Here is a 16,941-nt window from a genome sequence, read left to right on the forward strand (position 1 = left end):
CCCTCTAGATCTTGGAGAGAGAACCCAGCCAGAGGGCGCACTGTCTGGGCCCAGTTAGGTGTTTGGGAAAAGTCCACGGCTCTCCCCTGCCTGGCAGCTGGACACGTGTCCTTTTGCTACCCTGAACTTCAGCAGAGGGAAAGTCCCACACCCAGAAGCCTCCAGCCTCTCTCTGCCTTTTTCTCAAGTTCTGCATCTATGCGAGGCTCCCTATGCCAACAGGAATATACAGGCCAGTCTTCCCCAAACACAAATTGACACTGGGGACCAAACTTGCCTGACAGTCCCACAGGGGCCTGGTGGTGACCTGGATGAGCCACACAGATCAAGGGGCTGAAGCAGGGGCAGGGCAGGCTGTGGCACCCTCCCCAGGTACAGGGGCTATGAGCTACCCTGGGGACGGCTGGGAACAGAAAGAGTCACCTCCGTGCTGACGACACTCATTTCAGAGACATGATGAATTCATTTAATATCGTCTCACTGTGATCACTTTCCAGCCCCTGCTCTTAATGGGCTCCAAAGTTCCATCCAAATGTCTGTTGCTGGCAGTTTAGCTCTCTGGCAGGCAGTTTTGCTGGCAGAACTAACCGCTGGAAGCCTCCTTGAATGGAAACCCTTCATTGTCCTTTCCCCTGTCTTCTGAGTTTCCAGCGGCCGCCCTAGTCTGAGGCTGGGGCAGGGCTGTGACTGGCACCCATGCCCTGGTGCCCAGAGCCTGACTGAGGAAGGGCAGGTGAGCGGGCGGCGTAGGAGGCTTGTCACCGGATGAGGGCTCAGGCCAGTGCCCAGGGAAGGAAAGAGTCTGAGGAAGCGTAATGTTGGCTGCCCAAGCCCCATCACAACCCTCTGGCTGGGATACCTTAACTCTAAATGCATGAAGGTCCCAGGCTCTGTGCTGCGTGGCCTCCTGGGAGCTCTGACCAGCTGGCTATAGAGCTGGAGGAGCTTTGCCTCTGTGTCTACCCTGGGTCAGGGTCAGAAGGCAGGCCCTGCCTCACTCAGCTGGACTGAGGCCCTACTCAGCTGGACTGTGCTGTGCTTAGAGGGTCCTGGAGAGGCCCACACAGCTGCTGCCATCCCTCCTCAGGGTCTTTCCTTATTCTCTGGCCCTCACCTTGCCAGCCTCAGGGGTGGCAGCCTGCGGGATCTTCATGAGAATGCTGCCATGCCCTTGCCAGCGGCTGGCATGGTGGCCTTTGCTGGGATGAGAGACCATTTGGAGGCGGTGGCTCCTCCTCCTGTCTTGCCCTCCCCTCCTCCACAGGAGCCCTGCACGCTTGCTGACTCCTAGCCTTGCGTTCTTGCCCCTGGCCCTGGCTCTAGCCCTCCCCAGGGTCTGAGACCTTCACCTTTCTGCACCTTTCCCAAGCCCAGTCACATCTTCCAGCAAGATCCGCTACAGTGGAAAACAACCGTCTTCTTGTCCAGCTTGGGCCTGGCGACAGAGTGACAGACGACAGGCCTCCAGCTTCTGAGAGCTGACCTCTGATGGCAGCCATTGGACATTTAAATTCCTGCCTGGGGTCATAGTATATACTGGTGAAAAGACCACCCGAGCTAAAGGGTCTGCTATGCGCTTCCCCTAACTTCCGCTGCAGAATCTCTTTCATTCCTACCGTGTTTCCCCAAAAATAAGACCTAGCCGGACAATCAGCTCTAATGCGTCTTTTGGAGCCAAAATTAATATAAGACGCGGTCTTATTTTACTACAATATAAGACTGGGTCTTATCTAACATAAGACCGTGTCTTATATTATTTTTTGCTCCAAAAGATGCATTAGAGCTGATTGTCTGGCTAGGTCTTATTTTCGGGGAAACACGGAGGATACTCTTGCCATTACTCCCTTCTTTGGCTGAAGACATTGATAGCCTTCTGGTTAAAATATAAAATACTTCCTGGGACGACTAGAACTTGGGTCAATCCATTTACAAATTATCTGGGTCTGTTTACATTCAGACAGTGGCCTGGGTGGGGTGGGCAAAGCCTCTGCTTGGGGGGGCACTGCTGAATGAGCAGGGGCTGAGCTGGGGCTCCAGGTGGAACACGATGCAGGTGGGGAGCTTGGGGCACCAGGCCCCTGTTAGGGCTGGAGGCACAGAGGAACGCTGGGGCCTGTCCAGTCTCCTACGTTGTCAGGCCACGCCATCTCTCTGAAGCCATCAAGTTACCAGGCAGCTAGCGCCTGTCCCTGCTTGGGGTGCCTTTGATGCTGCTGCTGATGGAAGGGCAGCCTGGGTCGGGAAAGGGTACTGGAATGAGAGGTGGGGACCCCCAGAATTGGAACTGGCTCTGCCACCAGTTAGTTATGTGATCTCAGGACCCACTTTCCTTCTCTGAGCCTCTCCTTCCCTCTATAAAATGAGGGGGCTGGATTACACATTCTCAGGGACTCCCTTTGGCTTGAATGTGCTACAGCAACCCCAGGCAGCCAGCTCCTTTCTGGGGCAGCCCTTGCCTCCTCTGCGTTTCTCCTCACTGACCCAGGACAGCTCTCCGGATGATCCATCCAGGCTGTGGCATAACGGGTCCCCTGGCTGCCTCCACCCTCTTGCCTACTTGCACAATTCCATGGGAAGCTTCATTTGAAGCTGAAAGAAAGAAAATGGAGGCTGGAGGCTCCAGGCCAGGAAGCTGCAGCAGAGAACCAGTCTTCCCGGTTTTAACCCTGGGGCTGCTGCAGCCTTCAGGAGCGGGGGGCCCTTGAGCAAGGTGACTGCTTCCTTGCCATGTGCTCCGGGGTGACCTGCTCTCCTGGGATCAGAGACCAGAACAACACACCAACTGGCCTGAGCTTTCTTGGACCTGCTTCCTGAGCACCCAGAGACCCCCTATCCAGGTCCTAGGCAGCCTGAGTGGGCAGGAGAACACAACTCTGCCCCCACCCCCTTAGCCAGAGGCCCAGGGGCCCGAGGGTTTTGAGGCTTTGGCAAACCAGAGTCAAGTAGAAAGATGCCAGCCTTTGCTGACCAAGGCAGCACTACAAAGAACCCACAGGTGTACAAAAAAGGTCCTTGTCCCTCTGTAAAGACTTGAGTGTTTGCACTACCTGATGTGTCATAATGGGGTTTTATAGAAAATGCTGGCCAGAATGGGTGTCCCTGTGCTGGGGCTGAGGGAACCTGTTTTTCTCATACTAATTCCCCAGCATCTGAAAGTCTGTCATGTTCTGGGTGTGCCGTGTTCTTTTGGGGGAACAGAACCTGAGATGACCTTTCCTCATTTCAGAACAGATAACTCTTTGGCAGGGAAAAGCAAAACGTCTCTCATGTTGGAGCCATATAATTCCTGGGCATTTCTAAGTCACCTGCCACAGTGGTCATGGAGATCACTGTGGTCTCCAGTCTGGCCCCTCGGTACGAAGCTCCTCCAAGTGTGTGCTTCTGAGGGGCTCCTCAATACCCAGTTCTTCAAGGACTCGGAGCTACCACGTGACAAGATTCCAGGCCCAAGGAGTGGAATCAAGGCCCGACCAGCCTCTTAATTCCTTACTATGTACGGCCCATTTCAAGTTCTCAAGACTTCAGACTCTGAACCCCAGAAAGGAAAGGAAACTCTTAATAGGCTCAGGTCATTCCTTAAAGAACCTCAGTGGACAAACAGTATGCTATTTGGGAAAAAATGGATCTGATATTGTGTTTCTTCCCAGCGTTATCGGACATGGATCTATCGGCATTCTGAAAGCTTTAGCTTTTCTTCAGGGCAGGGTTCTTCCGAAGCCACCTCCTCCGTGAAGCCTTTTCTGATTCCCCTAAAGACCCAAGTGAGGTCTCTCCTTCCTGGCACTTTGTTTCTATAACACTAATAATTATCACGATCATAATGGATCTTTTGCCGAGCACTATGTGCCAGCCACGCTGCTATGAGCGCTCACATAATGGCCTTATTTAATCCTCTCAGTAACTCTGCCTCGTGGGTACTACAATTACCGCCGTAGGACAGGAGAGGAAATGGAGACCTAGAGAGATGAGGTAACTTATCTGAGGTCACCAAGGCAGGAAGAGGCAGCCCTGGGCCTGACGCTCACCTGGCTGACTCCTGCTATTAACCATCCACCATCCTGCCTCTTCCTGTACTTGTCTATCTCCCTGAGCACTCATCTTCCAGCTGCCCCATAACTGTAGCTGTTTCTTCTTTTGTTTTTCATTCCCGACTAATCTTTTTTTCGTCCATCTTTATAACGCTCTATGTTAAGAACCACTCCCAGTATTGGTCTAAGTTTATAAATTACCTGGACTGAATGGGTCGTGGCTGACAATTTCAGTTATGAATTGGGGGTTCAGAGCAGGCAAAAGGACGACACCGCCTATTGCTGATCACGGCTCTGCAGCTGAGCTGGTTCCTGTCGGGGCTGGCCCCATGCTCAGCTTTCCTCTCTACTCCTCTGTTGAAGGGCTGTGAGCTCCAAGGGCAAGGGCTCTGTCTGGTTCATTTCTCTGCACTTTCCCTGATCCCTTGTTCCTGCAACCAGTGTTTTGTACTTAGTAGCCAGGCAATCGCTGTTCCCTGCCTGAACAGGGGTGCCGATTGCCATCTCCAAGTGCTACCTGGAGTCCATATCTTGCCAAGAAAAAAACAAGTTCTCCTTTATCTCACACCTCACCCATCTTATCTGAGCCTTTTGTGGGCCCTAAGGCTGAGCTCAGGAGGGGGGCTTCCAGTCAGCCTGCTAACACGGCAGAAGGGCGGGCTCGATGGCAGGGGTGCCTCCCAAGTCCTTTCTGCCTCCCAAGCTTCCATTCTCCGTGCTCCATTCCAGCCTGTTGGGTAGCCCACTCCTTTCCACCAAAGCAGGTTCACAGAAATGAACACTCTTCTTGAGCCCTCCTTGGGCAGGCTGCAGAACGCCTGTGTATGAGGTGTGCTAGTATCCTTCCGACTGCCCAAGTCCTAGAACCTGCTCCTGAATCCTGGGCTTTCCCACTCCTGCAACTACAAGCAGGGCTCTGCTTCAGGCCACAGGACAGCTTCCCACGAGTCCTTCTTGCCCTTTGTACCCAGGACAGTGTGTGCTAGAGGCGTCTCTGGGGCCATTTGGGTAAAGAATGTAGTTTCTCAGCATCCTCACCTCCTCCCTGCCCAGCCCTCCCCACAGAGGCCGGCAGGTATAAGAAAACCAGCAGCCAGAGCCCTCCCTGAACCCCTTAAAACTCCAGGTAGCCTTTTCATCTCCTGCCCCCTATGTCCTGGCCTCTACCCCTGCTCCTTTCTGGCCCTGCCAGCCGCCACCCTGCTGGCCTGTTGTTTGTTTGGCACCGATAGCCTCTGCCACTCTGAACCCAGCTGGGCACCAGACGGGTGCTCAGCTCTGCACACACTGGGGAGACCCCCAGGCTTGGAGTCACCTTTTGCGAGGAGGCAGGAAATAGCCCCACAGCTGGGTCATTTTCCTCATCCTGGAGCCAGGTGTGGGGATTAATTGAGTGGGAGATACTTAGGGGTTCATCCTGACTCTGGTCCCCGGTGCCAGGACAGGGGGCATAAATGGTCATCCGTGGTAGTTGTGCACAGAGTAGGAGACCCCAGACCTGCCTGTACCTTCCCTGTGTCAATCTGTCCTCGATTCCCTGGGCCTGCCGTCCGGAAGGGCCATGCAGCCCCCACACTCCCACCTTGTGGCTACTCATGGGGCACAGAACATTCTACCCAAATCAGGTGCTTCCGGAAGCCTTGCTCCTGGTGCCTAACCCCTCCTGACTAGTCCCCTTGTCACTAGGATTCCAGGCCTGCCGTTCCTGAGCTGCAGAGGGGCCCCCTTGCTTGGCCCAAAGGCCTTCTTCCCAGCTAGATGGGCTCTGTGGGGTTTGGGGACCCGGCAGCCCAGACCTCATCCTCAACTCTTAGAACTCAGTTCCCACCGGAACCGGCTGAAGGAAAGACACCGATAGGACGCTCCGGCCTTGGTGAGGAACGCCAGGGAAAGACCAAACTACGTTGTAGTCTGGCTTCTCAGGGGCCCCAGCATTTTATAACCCCGAGCTCTCTGGGCCTGCATGACGTCCCCGGAACCGATCAGGCATTAACCCTGCAGAAGTGGGGCGCCTGAGGCCTGTAAGGAAGGCTAGTGCTTAGCCAGGCTCCCCCTGAACCTGTTTCAGACTTAGAAGCTGTGCCTGATTGAGTTCTGCATAAGGGCATGACTTGGAGCCTGGGTCCCAGCAAAGCTCCATAACTATCTGAGGGGTGAACATGAGAGGGGAATGTCAGGAACGGCAGAAATAAGCATTTCTCCCTCTCCGGGAAGCCAGAGACCTGCTTGGATTGGGCTCTTTCAAAACGGATGTAGAAAAGGAGTGGCAGGCAGTGGGGTGGGGCGTGGGGCTCCCACAGCTGTGCCCTTGTCCTAGATGGCATGTGGCTTGGACCCCTGAGCACCCCCATCCCGCCCGGGAAGCCGGAGCCCACAGTGGTAGCAGGGACCTTACCGTGGCCGCTCCTCCGGACAGCTGAGCCTCCAGCTCCCGACTGCAGGCCAATGCTTGTCTCCAGCCCAGGAAGCGCCACTCCCTTCAGGCAAAAAGGAAAAGAAAACCTCAGTGCTTTTCTCACCCAGCCGCTTCTCCCAAAGGATCCTGGTTGGTGTCGTCCTGCCTCTGTGGGCACATAGCCTCCTCCCTCCCCAGCTTACTCACCGGTGTGCCCGTCACACTGCTGGCTGTGTGGGGGAGGTGGGGGGCCCACACCCCTCTGCCTGACACATTAGAGCATGGCATGTGGGGGTCAGGGGCTCGAGGGTCGGACCTGAGCGCCAGGCTGAGCGGTGGCCCCTGGCTGGTCCTGAGTATGGTGAAGCCATGCCCTGGCCAGCTCCCCTGTGAGCTTGGCAGAGAGCACACACAGAGGCTGAGTGGTACTGCATTGGAGAGTGGCAGAATTCCTTGGTAGGACGCTATCTCCTCAGTGCCCAGGGCTGTCAGAAGAGGGGGCACTCATGTGCTGTCCAGCCCCCTGGAGGGTGGGTTGGCTTCCATCCTTGGCCTGCCCCTCTGGACCAACCCCTATGTTGGCATCTCACCGTGTCTCTGTCCTGTGGAGAGAGCCTGGGCTTTTGTGAGCTGGAGCTTCTTCACATCATGCTCAGGCCAGGTGTTAGTGTCCCGTTTCCCCAGCACCCATCTCACAGCATAGGCTGGCCCAGCATTAGGACAAGCTGCTGCCAAATCCCCCATCCCCACCTCTCTGCCGGACCACCTGCTGTCTTCAGCAGGGGGACAACACACACTCTGTCACACACACACGTGGGGCCACACCCAGCACAGAGCCACCTACCTGCTCAGGCCAGCCTAAGCCAATCCAGCTTCACTCTTCAAGTGCTATTCTGACCCTAGAAGCCACTCATTGACAGAAATAGCTCGTGGGAGGTGAGTTCCAAGCCAGCCCCGGAGGACTCCAGTCAGGGCAGACCAGACTCCCCTTCTCTCCTGACACCTCCACAGGACACAGCAGCCTGGTCACCATATCTGCTATTGCACTTTGTTGGCTGGTGTGTCTCCCTGGGCATCTCGGGCCCCCACAGCGTCTTCCATATCCTCAGGGGGTAGCAGCAGATTTTCAGCAGGTCCCATCTTCCTTGGAGCCCAAGGTAAGGAGGGGAGAGCTAGAAGGGGCGGGACTCAGGTGGGAGCTCCAAGTTTCCAGCTCCCCAAATAATCAGATGCAAAAGGGAAGGAAGAAACCTTCAGGCCAGGGGATGAGTCAGTGCCAGTGGGCTGGCTTAGTCACCTGGATGGCTGCTCCTGGCTTCTGGCACATCAGGGAGGGAGCAGTGCCCTCCCCCACCTGCTGTCCACAGCAGGGCTGTCAAGGGGAGCGTGGCCCAAGCGCCCCAGCTGGCCCAGGGCTGCCTGACAGGCGGCACCGGCAGGCTCCGGCCTCCTTCCCGGCCGCCGCACACCCCTCCTCCACAGCGCACTCCAGCTCACTTTGGGATTTCTCCATTAAATCCTCCGGCAGCGACCTGCTCCAACGTTGCTTGGCAATTTTGATATCGTCGAGGGTTGCCATGGGGAGGAGGGTGATGTCATTGACACAAAAAACCCACTGAATTTACAAATCAGCTGGGGCTGGAGCTATTTATAAAAACACATTTTTTTTCCCCTGCCTCCTTTTTCTGAGGGGGGAGGGAGCAGAAAGGCTGCATGCCTGGCTCAGTGGGAGCCTCCGCAGCCTCCCAGGAGCCAGACCTCCCAGGCTCTCCCCACCCCCACCCCCTCGCAGAGCTTTGAGATTCAGACCTGGCTGGCAGTGGCCACAGCTGGGCTGTTCCCCTTTGTGGGTCTCAGCTGGTTTTGCTGTGATGGCATATAGGGGGTGCCGGGCAGCGCGAACGCTAGCTTCCTGGGTTGGCAGGGACGCAACTGGACCCCTTGGTTTCAGTGGCCCCTGGTCAGCAAAAGGGGCATGTGCAGGCGGGTAGCTTGAGCTCCTCCACGTGCGCACCCACCTGCCAGCCCCCTGATTGTGCCAGGTGGAGCCTGGTCTTCCACAATACCCCCTTCTCTCTGAGCCTCCCTGCCTCCTTCCCTGGCTCCTTTTTTTCCCAGTGTCTACCTGTGGGGTGCCCAAACCCCAGGCTTGGCCCCCGGCACCTCTCTCCCCACACTTATCCACATTCCCATTGAAATGCCATCCTCTCCATGGCTTTAACCATCAACCTGGAATTGCATACCCTGGAGCCCACGTCTGGCTGCCCCACTGAGGGTGCCACTCTGACTGGCCGGCTTCTGCTCCCAGTGCCCACTGGTGCTGACAGATGGGAACCTGCTCTGACTCTTCCCACCTCTAGCCCCTTACATCCAAGGTGGCACGAGGCTGCTCATATTACTTTTGAAAGCTCTTTCATACATTTCTTCCATAGTGAAACCACGCGGTGTTTGGTTCAAAGCCCAGGCTCTGCGTCTTCACAGCCCTACCGATCATTAGCCAAATGACCTTCGGCGTGTTATTGAGCCAACTGAGCTCATCCATAAAATGGGAATGATTTCACCTGCCTTCCACGATGGTGGGAATTAAATGAACAAAGCTCCTGGCACAGAGACTGCTCATCCTGAGAGCTCAACAACATGAATTTTCTTTTCACTTTCAGCTTTGTTGACTGTGTTGCTTGTTGCTCCTTCTTACCGACCTACCAGCTGGTTAATCTTCCAAAACCATGACCCCAGTCATCTGCTGTGCAAAGGTCTCAAGCTGCACACATAGACATTTTGAGGGAGCTGCACGGTACTGAACCATGTGGCATTAATCATAAAAACTTTAACAATCAGTCAGGTCCTCCAAGTATCAGCCATGGAACCCACCCCAGCTCCATCTTGAGCAGGAAAGACATTTTTTGATGGCCATCAGGTAACTGATTGCTAGCACTGATGAGAAGTCTGGAGCATCGAATCCAGGACAGAAGCCAGGGTAGCCCCGAGGTCTCTAGGCATCAGGATTGACTCTGCAGTCTCCACATTTCCCCGCACCTGGAAGGAAGGTGCTCCCACCATGCACTCCGTCCATCTAGAACAGGGAGCATCTGGTTGGTGGGCTTAGCTCACATGGCCACCTCTAGCTTTGGTGGAGGGGAGGGTAGCCTGGCACAGTGCTTCTGTTACCAGCTACGATGTGTGAAGATTAGGGGCCTGTTACTAAAGGAAAGGGGTCCTGAGCCAGCTAATGGTCACACAACATCTTTGCCACCTTTTCTGATCCTTTGAAATTCCTGAGTGTGATAATCAGGACTTGTTAATTCTTTTTGTCTTCACGGACTTCTGAAAACTGCACAAACAAGACTCACTCCTCTGCTCTATCATATTACATGACTTCTTGATTTGGAGAAATGTCTGGAGACTTAGATCCATTTCTTTCACAGGTTATGGAAAGGGGGGATCTGCCAGCCATTGGAGGAAACCCTGCCAAGTGTGGCTGCCTGTTGCACAGATGCCTGAGTTCCGGGGTCAGTGGTATGCCCTGTGCCTGTTTTTACCCCAGTGGAGTCACCTCTCTGCTAACCCCAGTAAGCTGTGAGCTCTCCAGGGCAGGCATCCCAGCATGGTGCCTGGCACATAGCAGATGCCCAGGCAAACTTGGTTGAATGAATGAATGAACATCTGAAGAGGCTCTGTTCTTTAGACACCCTTACTTAGAGTACAGTGCACTGGGGAGCTGAGAGGGATTCTAGAATCATCAGCCCCAATCCTTTTACAGGTGAGAAAACTGTAGCCCTGAGAGATTAGGTGATCCAGCAAAGCCACAGAGGAAGCTGGAGGCAGAGTTGAGACCGGAACGTGGCTTTCCCTCCTCACAGGCCCGTTCCCTTTGCTGCCTGCCTGTGCCGGCCCACTGGCGCTCAAGCCCCAAGTGTGATGCACCTGTAATTTAGTCAAAGGAAGCAACGGGGCTGTCACCATGGGCATTTCTGCCTTTGAGTCTTGGCTCCAGGGTTGCAGCTGTGTGAATCAATAGTCTTTCACTTCAAGCTCTTTTGTTTTGAAAACTGACATATACTTATAGCCTCAAAAACAACTTGCCTCATCTGTCCCATTTCGGTGAGCTGGGTGCAGTTGGAATGATTGCTTACATCAGCAATGTGCCACTGCGTGGTTTGAAAAGAATCACTTGGGGATGTGTTTAGAAAAGGCCATGTAACAATGATGTCCTAAAATTTTCCTAAACTAATGCTTCCTAGGCTTTCCCAAAGAATAAAAAGTTTCAGAAACCGAGGCTAAGGTTCTCGCATGTGGGAAAAAAACTCCCTTTTACTGCCAGAGTTTTCTAGATCTCCGGATTCACCCCCACACTCCCCGCCCCCTTGTGCTGCATGTAGAGGACGATTTATGCAGGCCTTTCTGATGGCTGAGTGGGCCTGTCTCCACCTGCCTACGTGCGTCAACACCTCTCACCGCAGGCCCAGCAGGGGAGGAACGGATTCTGCCTGGCGTCACCCCCAACCATCCCAAGCCAGGGCAGGCTCCAGAAAGGAAGGGCTTGAATGAGCCCTTGTCACTGGAAGCATGTGTCCCACACTCTGAGGCTTGTGTTACCTGAGGCACCCCTCAGCCCTGGGCCTCCAGGAGAGCCAGGTCTGAGGCAGGGGCCCCACCTTCAGGACACCAGTCCCCCCCCAATCCCCGCCCCCCCGCCAAGGTGTTCGTAGCAAAAGGAGGACGGCCAGGTCAAGTCCTGGGGCTCCTCAGTGGGAATGGAGCTTAAGGAACTTGTCAGATAGGGTTGCTCTGTCCCTTCTGTGCCCTCCCGGGACCCTGGCCCGTTCCTCCTTCCCTCCTGTGGGGGTGGGGTGGAGCAGGGACCCGGGGCCATGAGGTGCCCTGGTAGCAGGGCAAGGTGTGTGGAGGACGGCTGGCAGGGGGCTTCTCTTCACCATGCTCTGGAACAGGAGTGCCTTCTGGGCTGCAGATGAGGGAATTTCTCCAGAACTTTTTGACTAAAGCACATTGGAAAAGCCTCGGAGCTGCCGCGGCCACTTGGGCCTCAATCAAAGGCCCAGTGCTGGCCCTCTGCCTAAAAGCGAAGAAGGAACGACGAGCCCTTCCGATAACCCAGTTTGGGCTGCGTAACCTGCCTGGAAACCAAGGGGCAGGGAAGTGGGGAGGCGGCAAAGGGACCACAGTGCTCTCTGAGGGAAAACAGGGATTATACCCTGAGAAGCTGGTTTAACACCCCTCATGCCTCTGGGGCAAGCGGGGAAGCAAGAAGAGTGACAAGGACGTGACCAGTAAGGACAGACCCAGAGAAGAGGGCAGGGTCAGCAGCATCTGGCTGGAGAGGGCAGACAGAGGTGGGCACCATCCTGCAGGGTCTTCCCTCTTGCCCAACCTATCGCAGTGCTGTAGGGCACGTGAGGGGGGCACAGACCAGACCCCCATGAGGATTAGGAGTGACCCTGGCTGGGGACTTGCTGCTGACCTCTTGGACTCTCCCCTCAGGAGAAACACTTTTTCAAGCAAGTGAATAGGGAACGGAATGCTTTTTCCAGGAACAGGTGGGTGGAATTGTGAGAACACTTGGTTTCGTGAGGAGATAGCAGCATCTGAAACGATTTTGATGAAGTATCTGGCATGTGTCAGCATAGGATGGACAGGCTTCCTGCCTGGTGGTAGCTTGAATCCTCAGAACACCAAGAGGTGGGTGTTGTCCACATTTGCAGATGAGGAGTCTGAGGCTCAGTGTTGCCCTGGCTGTCACTGTGACACCCGTGGCCAAGGCAGGAACTCCCTGGGGGAGCTCTGGGTGACACTGCACAGATGGCTGAAGGGAGCGACTCAAGTTCAGGTCTGGCCACCACCTGCTTTGTCGGGCTGAGTGCTGCTGAAAGGGATGCGCCTGTCTCTGGCTGGCTTTCATCTCTGTGGGAAGTGCAGGACAGGCCTTTAGACTTCGGGAGGGAGTCAGCACTCAATCCCCAGTTCTGTGGCTGGCAGCGGGCCCAGCAGAGGCACTTCCTAGGGGTAAGCCTTTCCTGGGAGGGGTTGGCCTGTCAGAGCAGGGAGAAGGAGGGACTCAGAGGATGTGATGGGCCTTTGCCAATTCAGCCCTAGTCCGCCACAAGCAGAGCGGAATTGACACATCTCAGCTTCTGCAATGAGCAAGGACTAGTGATAAATCTGGCCACACAGGTGATACGAAGCAGCAAAAAGACACACGTGGAGTGTTTCCAATGTCTCTAGAATGACTGTGGCTAAGTGCTCATTTTCTTGAGCACAAACATATATTGGCTATGTAGTGTGCTAAGCCCTTACCATACATCTATTAACACATTAAGTCCTTGTAACAATCCAGTTCATGAATCCAGTCAATAATTATCTGTTGAGTGCTTGCTAGGCTCAAAGCTCAAGTGGCTGTCCTCATGACATTTACAATCTAGGTAGGAACTATCATTATCCCACTTCAGAAATCAGGAAACTGAGGCCTCCCAAAGTTAACTCATTTGCTCAGGTCGCTAAGTAACTGGGCAGGGGTTTGAACCTGGGCAATCAGTTTTCAGGGTCCAGGATGCTATTTTGCTACCACGTCCTTTTTAATTCCCAGCACCACCTATGCAGCAGACACTATACTGGATGCCTAAAACCATCTCATCTCCCTTCTTATTTGCTAGAAGAAACCCAGTGTGTGTGAATGCACATTCTTCTTCCAGTGTCAGGAAGGGCCCTTCCCCAGCACCAGCCCCAGGAGTGAGTGACTCTCGATTAGTTTGCACTGATTTGGGTAATTGCCTTCCTTTTGCCAGGGATTGGTTTAGGTCCCATGTAGCAACCCAGCCAAAAGATCAGAGGCGAAGTTGCTTGGAGGGTTTTTGGGAAGTTTTCTTGTGCTACTCCAGGTTGTTGAGCTTGGAACTGTGGTAACCAACCAAGTCCCTGAGAAGTCCAGCCTGAGGACAAAGGCCAATATGCCGAGGATGGATGAATAGAAAGGTGAAAACAACTTGGGTCCTCCCCCGGTGCTGAGCTCCAGGCTTGTTATGTGACACAGCAAATATTCTTACCCCTTACATTTTGAATTGTCTATGTGTTTTACACGTGGAAACCACCAAACACAAGCCAGCTCCAATCCCTACCATGCCATGATGGCTTCCAGGACCCCCAACCCAAGGTGCCCCTCACTTCCTGAGTGTCCTGACACAGCTGCTCCACTCCTTTGGCTCTTCGTCATGACCTTGAGAGGTCCTTTGACTTACTGTTCTCTGTCGTCTTGGCTTTTAACCTGTAATATCCTGTATCTCTAACTAAATTATAAACTCCCTGAAGGCAGTAAGCATGCCTTACATTTCTTTATATCCTTCCTGGTGCCTGTCATTAATTGTGGAGCCCCAGTAGAGCTTAATAAATATTTATTGGCTCATCTTCTTTGACACATTTCAAGAGATTATTTGTTGCCCGGAGGGCGTAAATGGGCACGTTTCAACAAAGCAAAACAGGCGTCAACAGGTTGCAGCTGCCTAACACCAGACATCTCAATCGTAGCTGATTTCACAATGCATTAAGCCTCTGTGCTGGCCGCTGGGGAGACAGACAAGAATCCGCTGCTTGCTATGGGCCAAGGAACTTCCATGTTCGACAACCATATAGTTAATTCTCATGACAGCCCCTTGGACTAGGAGCCGTCATCACCAGTGTATACACATGGCAGTGACCTGCTGCACCAAGCAGCTGGTAAGGAGCTCGCCTGTGGTATGAGCCCAGGTTTTCCAGTTCCTGAATCAAGTTTATAGGGCTTCCTATGCACCCCTTTTCCTTTTTCCTATTAAGTAGTAGTCACTTTTTATCCATTGGCTGAGGAAAGGGATGTAGCAGAACACAAAACAGAAATAGTTCCAAAAGCCTAACTCTAGCAAGAAGTCACAGCAAGAATGTCTTGGCCTTAAATAGGGAGTAGGCCCTGCTGCCTAAGCCAGAAAGTTGGGAAGACTGGTACAGGAGAGGAGGAGAGAGGGGGACGGGGAGAGGGAGAGGGAGAGGGAGAGAGGATCTCTATCCTGCTTCCCACCATGGTGGCAGCAAGACCCTGCCTGATATGTCAGAGAAAATGGGACCAGAGGCAGCCTTTTCTTCAAGATTGCTGTGCTCTGAACACAGCACAAAAGTGGCAGAACTGTAAGCCGGAGGCCCTTTGGACTGAAAAGGCCTTGTACACTGAAGACTGGGGACAGATGGACCTTCCTGATAGTGTGGTACTTGGCTGACTTTGAGACTGGCTTCTTTAAGTGCAAATATTTATTTTCCTGAAGGTCATTCCCAATAGAAACAACGCATTTCCCATTATCTTTAGATTACAGGATACCATGTTTCTTTCACCTACCTTTATTGTATTACAAATTTAGCTATACTATGTACTGTCAATTAATCTGAGCCAGTAAAGCTCTGATCAACTAGCTGGGATCCTAATCTACTTGAGAGGTTTCCAAAGAACTTCTAAACACTACCACTAAATCAGTACAAGCATCTACAAGTGTCTCTACTAAAAGCTTTAGTTCTCAATATTCCGTCCAGTAGGCACTCAGGTTATCCTCTTTATAGAGGAAGACACTGGCTCAGAGAGGATAAGTAACTTGCTCAATGCCACACAGCCAGGATTCAAGCCAAGGCATTCTGGTTTTTAGAGGCAGCATTTCTAAGCACCACGCTGGTTTGGCACCAACAGGCAAGGAGCCACCTCAATACTGAGGAGTTCCAGTAAGTCCTGGGCCGTGAAATTGATGCCATATAAGGTGAGTGCTATATGCAAGTTATGACGAGAGTATAAAAAGACAGACTAGGGCGGCTGGATGGCTCAGTTGGTTAGAGTGAGAGCTCTGAACAACAGGGTTGCTGGTTCGATTCTCACATGGGCACGTGAGCTGTGCCCTCCACAATTAGATTGAAGGACAACAACTTGGAGCTGATGGGCCCTGGAGAAACACACTGTTCCCCAATTAAATTAAAAAAAAAAAAAAAAAGACAGATTTTGTCCCCAAGAGCTCATCTGAGTTAGGTAAGACATGTACATGTACCTGTACCTGTCCTAGTCAACTAATAATATAATGCAGCAGGGGAAGGGTACAAGCAGGAGCTATGAGGCTGCCCCCAGTGGTCTACACCATGGAACCTCGACCACTGGTCCACATGGTAGGATACTGGGTATGTCTGGCAAGGTGAGTCCTGAGCAAATGGCTTCCTTATCTATTTAGTGACAGTGTACAGTTGATCTGGAAAATCTCTCTTCGCAATGCTAGTTAACTTGGCTCTGCCTAGCTCATGTTTCTGCCCACCTGACCCCCTGGGTTCACTGGAACGCCTTGGCTCGCTGTACTGCACACACACTCACTGTTAGCTATCTCATTTCCTTAAATGAACCATCTCATTAAAGCTTTTGGTCATCCTTTTCAATATTTTTATCGCTTTATTCTAGTGTTACCAAATTTTTAAATTTTGTTTTAAAAATGCAAAACCAAACAAGTAAATGTATACTCATCTTTTTGTTTATAAATTTTAATGGTATCTGTTTTTATGAAATGCCATCCTCACTTTGCTAGTTGCAGGACTGAAGCAATGAAATAAAATGCATCACATGACCAAGCCAGTAAGATTAAACTACTCTGAAATCACAGCATACGCTGATTCACATAACTGTTTCAAATGAACAGGAGGCTAAATTTAAACACACGTGGGACATAAAGTACACATTTTGATGGAATAAATACACCTGTGAAAATAATATTTAATTTTAAAAAGAGTATATAGGACAATGAAATGTATCACAATGTAAGATCAGCATCAAATTATAACACAAAGTTAAAGAAACACACACAAACACACAGTGACACAACGGAAGTGAAAGTGGAGATTACGATTCTAAGTACATCAGAGCCGGGGATAGAACCTTCTGCCGCCCTCACCAAGGCTCTAATGTAACTAGTTTTTTAAAACTCATTGCAGTTCTTTTCTAACGTTTTATTTCTGAGAACTATGTGCTAATTTCTGGGATTGTATAAAGTTAATAGACACACAGTCCTTTGCTCACATCGGCTTTAAAAACTAGCAGTTTGATTGGGCAACCATAATTTCCCACGGAGAGGCCAATTTGAATTTATGGGACAATAATGCTCAGAAGCCGAAAGTCTGCCACGGGAGCCTCTGAGAGCAAGATTATTGGAAGTGGTGTGCTCTGATGGGACAAAAGTATATGTTTATAAAAGTTTAGTCTAAGTTCATCATTGTTTTCTCCTTTCTTAATCATATAATGCCAGTTTGTGGAAACTCAAGTTTTTATACGAAAGGCATAAAATACATTTGTTTTCAATAAAGCTGAGTTTTATATAATTCAATCCGTTGTTCACAGACATAGGAAGTTGTAATAGTAGGAAGATGGTAATTTTCAAAAGTATATCTTGAATAGAAACGTTATAAAACATTTGACCACATGTGAATTATTAGTATACTAAAAATAGAAGTTCAGACATGTTATCT

General features: G+C 51.9%; 1 protein-coding gene across 2 annotated transcripts in view; it reads right to left on the minus strand.

The window, feature by feature from the left end:
- The window catches only part of PAK6 (p21 (RAC1) activated kinase 6), a 35,383-nt gene extending 27,455 nt beyond the window's left edge, over positions 1-7,928 (minus strand). For both annotated transcript variants that reach the window (XM_033106875.1, XM_033106877.1), the window contains exons 1-2: positions 7,268-7,928; positions 6,424-6,505 (exon numbers count right to left, since the gene is read on the minus strand). The gene's annotated coding sequence lies outside the window, so the exon portion shown is untranslated. The remainder of the gene's footprint in view (positions 1-6,423; positions 6,506-7,267) is intronic.
- Positions 7,929-16,941: the final 9,013 nt, after the last annotated feature.

The sequence above is a fragment of the Rhinolophus ferrumequinum genome, chromosome 6 (genome assembly GCF_004115265.2).
Source record: "Rhinolophus ferrumequinum isolate MPI-CBG mRhiFer1 chromosome 6, mRhiFer1_v1.p, whole genome shotgun sequence".
Taxonomy (NCBI): Eukaryota; Metazoa; Chordata; class Mammalia; order Chiroptera; family Rhinolophidae; genus Rhinolophus; species Rhinolophus ferrumequinum.